This window comes from Homarus americanus, unplaced genomic scaffold, assembly GCF_018991925.1.
Source record: "Homarus americanus isolate GMGI-L3 unplaced genomic scaffold, GMGI_Hamer_2.0 scaffold32335, whole genome shotgun sequence".
Classification (NCBI taxonomy): domain Eukaryota; kingdom Metazoa; phylum Arthropoda; class Malacostraca; order Decapoda; family Nephropidae; genus Homarus; species Homarus americanus.
Genome location: NW_024734028.1, coordinates 120,001 through 130,000, shown reverse-complemented (window position 1 = coordinate 130,000; position 10,000 = coordinate 120,001). Strand labels below are relative to the sequence as shown.

The following is a 10,000-nucleotide window of genomic DNA, read 5'->3' as shown; positions in this document are numbered from 1 at the left end:
TGGTTTGGTTTGGTTTGGTTTGGTTTGGTTTGGTTTGGTTTGGTTAGGTTAGGTTGGTTTGGTTTGGTTTGGTTTGGTTAGGTTAGGTTAGGTTTGGTTTGTTTGGTTTGGTTTGGTTGAGTTGGGTTAGGTTAGGTTAGGTTAGGTTAGGTTTGGTTTGGTTTGGTTGGTTAGGTTAGGTTTGGTTTGGTTTGGTTTGGTTAGGTTAGGTTAGGTTTGGTTTGGTTTGGTTTGGTTTGGTTAGGTTAGGTTAGGTTTGGTTTGGTTTGGTTGGTTGGGTTAGGTTAGGTTAGGTTTGGTTGTTTGGTTTGGTTTGGTTAGGTTAGGTTAGGTTGGGTTTGGTTTGGTTGGTTGGTTGGTGGTTAGGTTAGGTTGGTTGGTTAGGTTGGTTTGTTGGGTTAGGTTAGGTTGGTTTGGTTTGGTTGGTTAGGTTAGGTTTGGTTTGGTTTGGTTTGGTTTGGTTTGGTTTGGTTAGGTTAGGTTAGGTTTGGTTTGGTTTGGTTTGGTTTGGTTAGGTTGGGTTAGGTTTGGTTTGGTTTGGTTTGGTTTGGTTTGGTTAGGTTAGGTTAGGTTAGGTTAGGTTAGGTTAGGTTTGGTTTGGTTTGGTTGGGTTGGTTAGGTTGGTTAGGTTAGGTTTGGTTTGGTTTGGTTTGGTTTGGTTTGGTTTGGTTTGGTTTGGTTTGGTTTGGTTTGGTTAGGTTAGGTTGGTTAGGTTAGGTTTGGTTTGGTTTGGTTTGGTTTGGTTAGGTTAGGTTAGGTTAGATTAGGTTAGGTTAGGTTAGATTAGGTTAGGTTAGGTTAGGTTTGGTTTGGTTTGGTTTGGTTTGGTTTGGTGGAGTTAGGTTTGGTTTGGTTTGGTTTGGTTAGGTTGGGTTAGGTTAGATTAGGTTAGGTTAAGCTTGTTTAATTATATTTTATTTTCTGATTTACTTTATTCTTTATTTTTTGTTCTTATCATTTATTATGTATACTTTTCTTTCAATTTTTTTTTATAGAATTTTGTTATTTAATTTGGTCATATATATACCTCAGTGTGTGTGTGTGTGTGTGTGTGTGTGTGTGTGTGTGTAATTTAAAAAAGTTATGTTTGTTTATTTTCTGTAACTTGGCTCCAGTAACCATCATCTAACACCATCATCTAACACCATCATCTAACACCATACTCTTACCTCAGCACGAAAGATTCTACACAACTACAGCTTCCTGGAATAAAAATATTCCACCCATCATACAGTAGGAAGGCAGGAAGGAAGTCATTTGTATTGTGCTGTTGTGGTTATTGTTGTTGTCGAAATTAACTTATTGTGGATAGTGTCTTTAGTGGCAGTTGTAGGCTGATGGAAATGTGATGCATTTCTGTGTTGATTAGCCCTGAGTCGCGCCCCTACGTATGTGCCTTTTTTTTTGAGTCGCGCCCTTACGTATGTGTCCTGAGTCGCGCCCCTACACATGTGTGGTGTGTCGGCGTGGCTGGGCGCAGGTGTGATGGTATGGTGGGCGGCGGTATATGTGTGACGGCTGGGCGGCTCCAACGGGACTGGCCGCCCAACTCCCGGCTGTTAGAGAGAGAGAGATAGAGAAGGCGCGTGCCACCCAGTGCCGCCTGAACCACCAGTGCCAGTCTCTGCGGGCCACCACGCGCTCCACGCCCCCTACACACGCGATCGCCACGCCGTGTAACTGGACTCCTCCACGCCGTGTACGCAACTTTTCCACGCCCTGAACTTGACCCTCTTCACGCCGTGTTAACTCGATTCCTCTACGCCGTGTACGCGACTTTTCCCCTCTTTACTCAACTCTTCCACTCAGTGTACACGCCTCCTCTATGTCTTGTACTCTGCACGCCATGTAACACACCAGGTGGATGTAAATAATGACAGGTACTTCAAAAACCTAACTAAACCATCAACAATGTAAGACTCAACATTGTCTCACACTGGAAAACTAACATCACAGTCCGTCTTCTACAGCCCGTGTGACACCTGGCCCACTAGACGTTCACCAGAGCAACGTCTAATATCTCCATCTGTTTAACGAGGGAAATAATTTAGACTTTATGAGGTATCACCGAGTCTTATTGATGTGATTCTTGGCGTGCGTGTGTCTCTTACTCTTGACAGACGACTGGGTGTGGGAAAAGTACAAGTATCTGTCTCAGAGTACTTTTTATCCGCTTTATAAGTGTACTTAATGTTAGTTCTTACTTATATACTCAGCAAGAACCTAGAGCTTTGGCTGTTGGTTTTAGCTTCGAGGGAAAACTGTAATATGTAGACATTTATATGGATGACAAACCTGTTGTGTTCACTGTGTGAAGGAGGTGTTGACCTTTGACTCGCTATAGTGATGGTAGGGTTAACTTTCACTAATGATGGTGACCTTGCAGTGACCCGCGCTAATGGTGATGGCTGGTTTAGCTCTAATAATGATAAACTTTGGCACACGCTAGAGATGATGGCGATCGAATGACCTCTGACCTCAAAACGACACTACAGGACCATATTTAAAGTCAGTTTTTGATTGGCCAATACGCAGTTGATCCCCGTGACGGTAGTTTTGGTAACGCACTTCACACGTGGCTTGACCGTCAACCAGAGTCTCGTTCCTGGTGTCTTGAGGAGGAGAAAATTATGAGTTTATGAACGTGGTTTTGAACAACTTTGCCACGCGATTTAGTTACGATGGTATATCAACAACAACTAATGGTGGAGGTGTGATGTAAGAGTGAGGGCTACCCGTTGGTGCAGTGTTGGTGTGGTCAGTCAGCTGGCGACACTCATCAGTAGTGGAGGGAAGGGCGTCTCTCTCTCTCAGATCAAGGGTACTGAGAGTGGGACAACCCCGCGTCTCCACATCCTCCCAGCTGCCGTACCATAGGCTAGCTCCTCCTATCAACAGTATCTGTCAGCGTTATTAGGAAAGTTTGTGCTGAGCTTGTTGATTCAGTCTTGAGTTTGTGATTCACAGCCACTGACTTACAAGGAAAACTATAAACATCTAAGATAAGTAAGAATATTGATGATGTGATTATTGAAGTGTGTTGTTCTAACTCTGGACACAGAGGCAGTACTGTCTCCATCTATGTGCGACAGTGTCAAGGGCGACAGTGTCAAGTGGTAGTAAGTAGTAGACAAGTTAGAAAGTAGTGTCACATAACTAGTTGAAGGACGCCTGTCTCCCCTCTCACAAGAAACCATTTTAACCCGCAGGACAGCACGCGAGGCACAGATAAAAATCTACAGTGTGGAGTGCGGCAACCTCAGTTTCAAGTGCGAGAGTCATAAGTGCGACAGCGTTCAGCGTGAAAGGATTCAGTACAAGACAGTAGTATCTGTGTCGCAGGACAGGTGACGGGAAAAACCCGTGTCCTTGTCGCCTTATCTACCCGGCGCCACACAGGTAGGTACTGACCCTTGACGCCCAGGTGAGGGGAAACACCACTAAATTACTGTAGTTTTTATTTAGCTGATGATACTTGGCTAAGAAGCCCCACCCCCTGTAGATCATTGGCTCATATATAATGTTCGATTAATAATGATACATTTTAAATAACACCGACTATAGGAACTGTACCTCACTCACCGCGGGAGACTGACCAAGACGTGTACTAAGTAGAGCAACACTGCCTACTTCTGAGTACTTAAGACAATATTAACACTACTACTACTACTACTACTACTACTACTACTACTACTACTACGTGGCCTCCAGCCTCCCCCAATAGCCACACCTTCGCCACCATTTATTTACCTTAATATTAAATATCCTAATACATAAGAAACTATCCTATCTGTGTTAAATTAATTGAGCCGCAGATCCATGCGGCATTCAGTGACTGTAGCCTCATAGTCGATATCTGCAGCAGTTGTCGGATTAGGGGCAGAAGCTCTCGTTCCCCTGAGGCAGAGCAAAGCCGACCGAAGGAGAGAGAAGGACAGTCGACATCTCATCCAGGCTGTGACATAACTTCTGGGCTGCTGCTTCTGCTCGGAGATCACCTCCGCGAGTCTGGCGTAGAAACATCTTGCACTTGGGCCCATCCCACCAGAGGTTGTGAACACTAGAGGAGTGAAGCTGCCTTGATCAACATTTTGAATTCTCTCCCCATATGCCCTTCTACTACTACTACTACTACTACTACTACTACTACTAATAATAATAATAATAATAATAATAATAATAATAATAATAATAATAATAATAATAATAATAATAATATATAATAAATTAAAATCCACGTTTACCTGGGCAGTCACTACACTATACACAGGTAACATTATATAGTTCAACCTGTGTCCATATACAGTACACTAATGTTTTCATCTAGTCTGGGTGTAGGTTAAGGGTGTGTTGGTGCTAGCTGGTTGTAGTGGCGCCTGGTTGTGTCGTAAGGGAAGTTGATAAAAGATGCGTCATCATATCACTTATCCTCAGAAAATATCAACATCCGGTTCACAATAAAGACGTTACTTGTACTATAAATCATTGCTACGGTGACTCTAACACACACACACACACACACACACACACACACGAAGAAGCAGTAGCTCTTCCGTCACTGTGATATGAGTTAATTAAAAAAAATTGTTTTCTTAGTATCATTGGAGGATGTGAACCACCCCCCTCCCCCCCCTCCCCGGGACACTAACATTTTTCTTCTATTGTTAGCAGCTGACACACACACACACACACCCGCTGATAAATGTCTTGGCTCTCCTTACAACATCACACTGCTTACTAAACCTATCTCGATTAACCCGTTCGTTTAGTCAGCTTAGATTAAACCTTCATCACTGAGAGGGCTAAACATCCAACACTCTACGTCCCTGTCACCAAAAAGTCTCCGTTACAACACCTCTAAATAAGTTAACCAATTTGTCCTACTACGTGTCAGGGATCCCGTCGCAGGGTGGGAAATGTCCCAGTCCAACGTCGCTCTACGGGGGGACTCTGATCCTTCTGTGGGGGGCGCAGTAGTGTGGTGGTGGTGTGTGACGGCGGGCATCATGCAGGACAACTCTTGACAAAGTTGACGGGCTTCTCAGTTGTCTTGTGGAAGGTGTAGTGAGTGGTGTGCCGTGTGGTGTAGTGTGTAGTGTGTGGTGTAGTGTGTAGTGTAGTGTACTGGTGGTGGAATATAACGTGTAAAACAATGTAGTGTATGATTGTCGTTGTTGGACGGCAAGAACAAGTATTACTTCTCTTCTATAGTTAAGGTTAATATTATCTTTAAACCCGTACTTGAAGGTATAGATGATAACACGATATAAACAACTGAAAACTTACGATTAAATTGAGTTATGTCTTACGAGTGTAGGAGCGACTATAACATGGTCACTCTGGATGGAGATGTGAATCCAGCCTTTCCAGTTTTCCAGTTCTTTATATACCAGTAGAAGGAAGTGTGTCGGGCTGGTGGGTATACTCTGATGGCGTGGTGGGTGTGGTGGGGGGTGGTGGCTGTACGGTGTATAATCAGATATATGTAATTGTGAAAGACATCTTGATATTCCGAGTGTTTGTCCAGTCGTCACTCAATATACACAATGTTATCAGAATCACCATACAAGAGCTTCAGGACTATCATGAGGTGAGTTCAACCCGTCTCTATCTTTAGCATTGGGTACTCTCTCTCTCTCTCTCTCTCTCTCTCTCTCTCTCTCTCTCCATATGTTTGTCTGTCTCACTACATTATCAGCTTGAGAGTGTCGGTCGGGACATCCTCTCACCGCCCTCTTATCTACCCTCCCCCCACATGGAGATAGGGGGCGGGGGGGGGGGGAGGATATAATGTAATAATGAAATAAAGAGAATATATATTTTTTGATAAATAAATTAAAAGGAGTAGTAATGGTATTAATGATACAAAAATACTACTACTACTACATCAACTATCAAGCAAAAACGTGACCTCCATCCTCCTCCAATAGCCACACCTTCGCCAGTAGCTACCCTGGCTGTGTTGAGTTAGTTGAGCCGCAGATCTATGCGGCATTCAGTGACTGTTGCCTCATAGTCAATATCTGCGACTATTGTCGTCTTTGGGGCCAATGCTCTAGGTGACGTTGACATGCGGCCATGGGATCGAAAATCCGTATGTCAAAGAAGTCTCGCTGTCCCCGTGTCCAGAATCTTAAAGCACTGACGTCCACACGGGCTTCGTTGGGTGCGTGTGTTTGAAGTCCTATGACGGAGGTTCTTGCCGTCCAATGGCAGGGTGGGTGGTTCCACCATGACGTCGTGGCAGATTTCCTTCAGAAATTTGCTGTGAGATCCCTTACTTCGTCATGCCTCATGCATACGAAGCCCCCTTTCTTGCACACTATGGCGTGGTCGATATCATAAGATGAACCACACACGCATTGGGAGGACAAACCTTCCACTGGCCTACCGTACCTTAGAGCAATGGCATCTGTGAATTCTTGTTTATTAAGGATGAAGACTTTTGCCCTTATCGGTAACACTGTTAACCAGTTTGAGGCGCCCACCTCCTGCACTATAGCTACTTTTCTTTTCACGTTCTCTGGCACTTGTTGCAACAGTTGTTGTAGTTTATCACTTTGGGTGTGCTGCCGCTCTGTCGTAATGGACCGTCGAGTCTTGTTTAATTCGTTAGTATCCACCTGACTTGCTGCATTCTGATCTATTGTGTGCCCAGTGAGAGCTGCCGTGAGCTTGACAGAGTTCTGATGTTCTGTAAAGGCTACTACTACTAATACTACTACTACTACTACTACTACTACTACTACTACTACTACTACTACTACTACTACTACTACTACTACTACTTAAAAAATTGGCCTCCATCCTCCTCTTATAGCCACACCCTCGCCGCCATTTTCTTACCTTAAAATTAAATCTCCTAATACATAAGTAGCTATCCTGGCTGTGTTGAGTTTGTTGAGATGTAGAGGTGAGGTAAGGTAGGAAAAAGTAGGGTAGTAAGGGCTTAGGTAAGGAGAGAGGGGAGGTAGGGGAAGAGATGGAGCGGTGAGGTAAGGTAGGAGAAGGCGGGGTCGTAAGGAGTGGTAGGTAGGGGGGGGAGGACTGGTACACTATACTGTATATTGTCATCTGGTTGTAAGGACCTGACTGGTTGACACAGTACAATGGGCTTTCAAACTCATTCTCCGTCGTTTAAGAGGTAATATTGTCTTCTTAAATCCATACTCCCTTCCCAACTACGACCCACCACAGTTCAGATGTCCGTAAACAGTGTCCCTAACTTGAGAAATATCCGTAGTTGGTGTCCTAACGTGAGAAATATCCGTAAGTTGGTGTCCTAATAAGAGAAATATCTTTAAGTTGGTTTCTTAACGTGAGAAATATCCGTAGTTTGTGTCAAAGCGTGAGAAATATCCGTAGTTGGTGTCCTAACATGAGAAATATCCGTAAGTTGGTGTCCTAAACCTTGATGTCCCAACCCGTAAGTATAGTTATCTACCGTCAGCAACACAACCTGGAATAAAAAAAGGAAAACTGGGACACTAAAATCTGAAGCAGACTTAATTTACAACTACGTACAGTTGCGCAATCTAAGAAAAAATATGAGCGGATGCGTTATCTGAGACCAAAATGTGAACGGCTGCGTAATGAGGAGCAAATCTGAGCGGTTGCGTTATTCTGAGACAAAATTCCGAGGAGTTACCGCACGTAAAATAAATTCCACTTATCTGAGACGTATCCTTAAGACAAGTCCAAAGTCCAATTTTTATAGAGTTTAAAGAAAAATTCCATTGGTAAAATAGGACTTAGCTAAAAGTCCTTTGGTTTTACATAGGACTAACGTATAAACTAATGAAGATAACCAAAGGCGTTATTATAGTACAGGAGAAGGTCATAGATAGGCGTTGACTCTAGCTCAGTAATGTACGATAGGGATTAATAGGTTCCAGGAATAGGTAATAGTTTGATTCAATAAGCTAAAAAAACTGCATTGGAAATGACAACGACACCACCGCCTGATCCTTGACACACATCAACAAACACTGCACTGTCGCCTCATCACTGGACGTAAAATCCACCATCCAATATATACAATCATAACATTTTCATGAATAGCTTCGTTTTGCGAGAATTGCTTGATGATTTTTCCCGGGAAAGAGCTAAAAAAATATTATACTTGCGCGGGAGAATTTGTGCATTGTTGACAAGTGACCCCGTAGCGAGCTTAACAGCGTCAGCAGCAGCGAGGGCGGCGGGATATACAGCGATAAACAAAGCGGACAAAATCGCACTCCCAGCGATTAATTATTGCAGCGAGTGATTTGTTGAGATTTTAAGTTTATTTTTACTTTAGTCAGCGAGCGTCGTTTGCCGCTGTTATGATATTTCAGCATTTATGAGCTGGGCCCTTAACTGGGGATAAGAGAACGTGTTTACTTACCTGACGCCCAAAGCGAATGATTTGTTCAAGATAAATTCAGATTTTCACGCCATTTGCCTCTGTCATCAACTATTATCTTTTAATTTAGTTGGACACGGATTACTCAAACGTTCTAGGTTATTATTTTCCCCCTTAAGGATAACAGGAATAGTTTAATTAAGTCTTTCTTCCCGACACTTGATGGCAGTGAAAATATTCTCTGAAATAACAACGAGGAACTGAATATGGGATGAGGAGGGAGTGTGAGGAAAGAAAACTGTTTTTCTTATCATAATATTTTCATGAGGACAAGAGTGTATGGTTGTAGTTATGTGTAAAGTGTTAGGTTGACCAGGGCATGCGCTGGGACTCTGTTTAACGCGTATGATTCACGAACACAGGCGCGACATGGGAGAAATATCGCACTAACGTTTTATCTTAATTTTATCACAATGAGACAACATTCAGATTACTTCCTTATTTATAGACGCTGAATATGTATACATTATTTCTAGTGCTAGAATAATAGATTAATTATTCATTTATGCAGCAGTGTGATAAATATATTTTTCCGTTGGGTAGCGAGAATTATGTCCCGCGTCAAGTTCTGCTCTCGTGAATATAATTTCGTTCATTATATTTGTTCTGAATGGAGCTTGCAAAACATACTGTAGTTACTGTACTTGTACTATATTATTTAATTTTATATATACCTGGTTCATATTTTAAACTGGATACACATTTACAGAGACCAAAATAGTCTTCGTCTCATTCTCAAGGTGTAATCAGCCAATCACAGCCCCCCCCCCCTCCCTCGTCTACTGGGGACCAAGCCACACTGTACACCGGAGATAAAACGGATTAGCTGAAAATTAACCCCTAACCTAACCTAACCTAACCTAACCAATACATCATTAAGTGGACAGGAAGGACATGGTTGATAGGTAGGGTGACATCCGCTGACCTCGACGACTACAAAACAATAGCACGAAGATGACCTTATGAAGAGCCTCGGTTAGATTAGGTTAGGTTAGGTTAGGTTAGGTTAGGGAGGATGTGTAGGTTATTGTTGTTGATGTTGATGTACTGGATGTTATTCTGAATATGTGTGTCTAGTGTTGCATGTTTATGTGTGAGTGTGTGCGTGTGAAAGTGCCCGAGTCCTTGTGTTTTTTATGTGCACACACACACGCACACACACACACACACACACACACACACACACACATACAAGTATATACATTGACTTTTATGCGACTTACACGCATAAATACTGTACAGTACATACATACCAAGAGGGGGATGTTCCTCACCTGGGACGATAGAGGTGAGAAGGGAGTAGGTTATGCAGGTGTCCACCCTCTTGTAATGATAAACTAGATCACCTGAAGATTAAACACCCCAGCTTATATCACCTGAAGCATGGGCACCCCAGCTTATTACCTGAAGATTAGGCACCCGCAGCTTTTATCACCTGCAGATTAGACACCCCAGCTTATATCACCTGAAGATTAAACACCCCCAGCTTATATCACCTGGAAGCATGGGCACACCCCAGCTTATATCACCTGCAGATTAGACACCCCAGCTTTTATCACCTGAAGATTAGACACCCCAGCTTATATCACCTGAAGA

General features: G+C 43.0%; 1 long non-coding RNA gene across 1 annotated transcript in view; it reads left to right on the top strand.

Moving 5' to 3' along the window:
* Positions 1 to 1,607: 1,607 nt before the first annotated feature.
* LOC121870129 overlaps positions 1,608 to 10,000 on the top strand; it is a 73,537-nt gene continuing 65,144 nt past the window's right edge. Inside the window, exon 1 of the long non-coding RNA XR_006089652.1 lies at positions 1,608 to 3,399. This is a non-coding gene — a long non-coding RNA (uncharacterized LOC121870129). The remainder of the gene's footprint in view (positions 3,400 to 10,000) is intronic.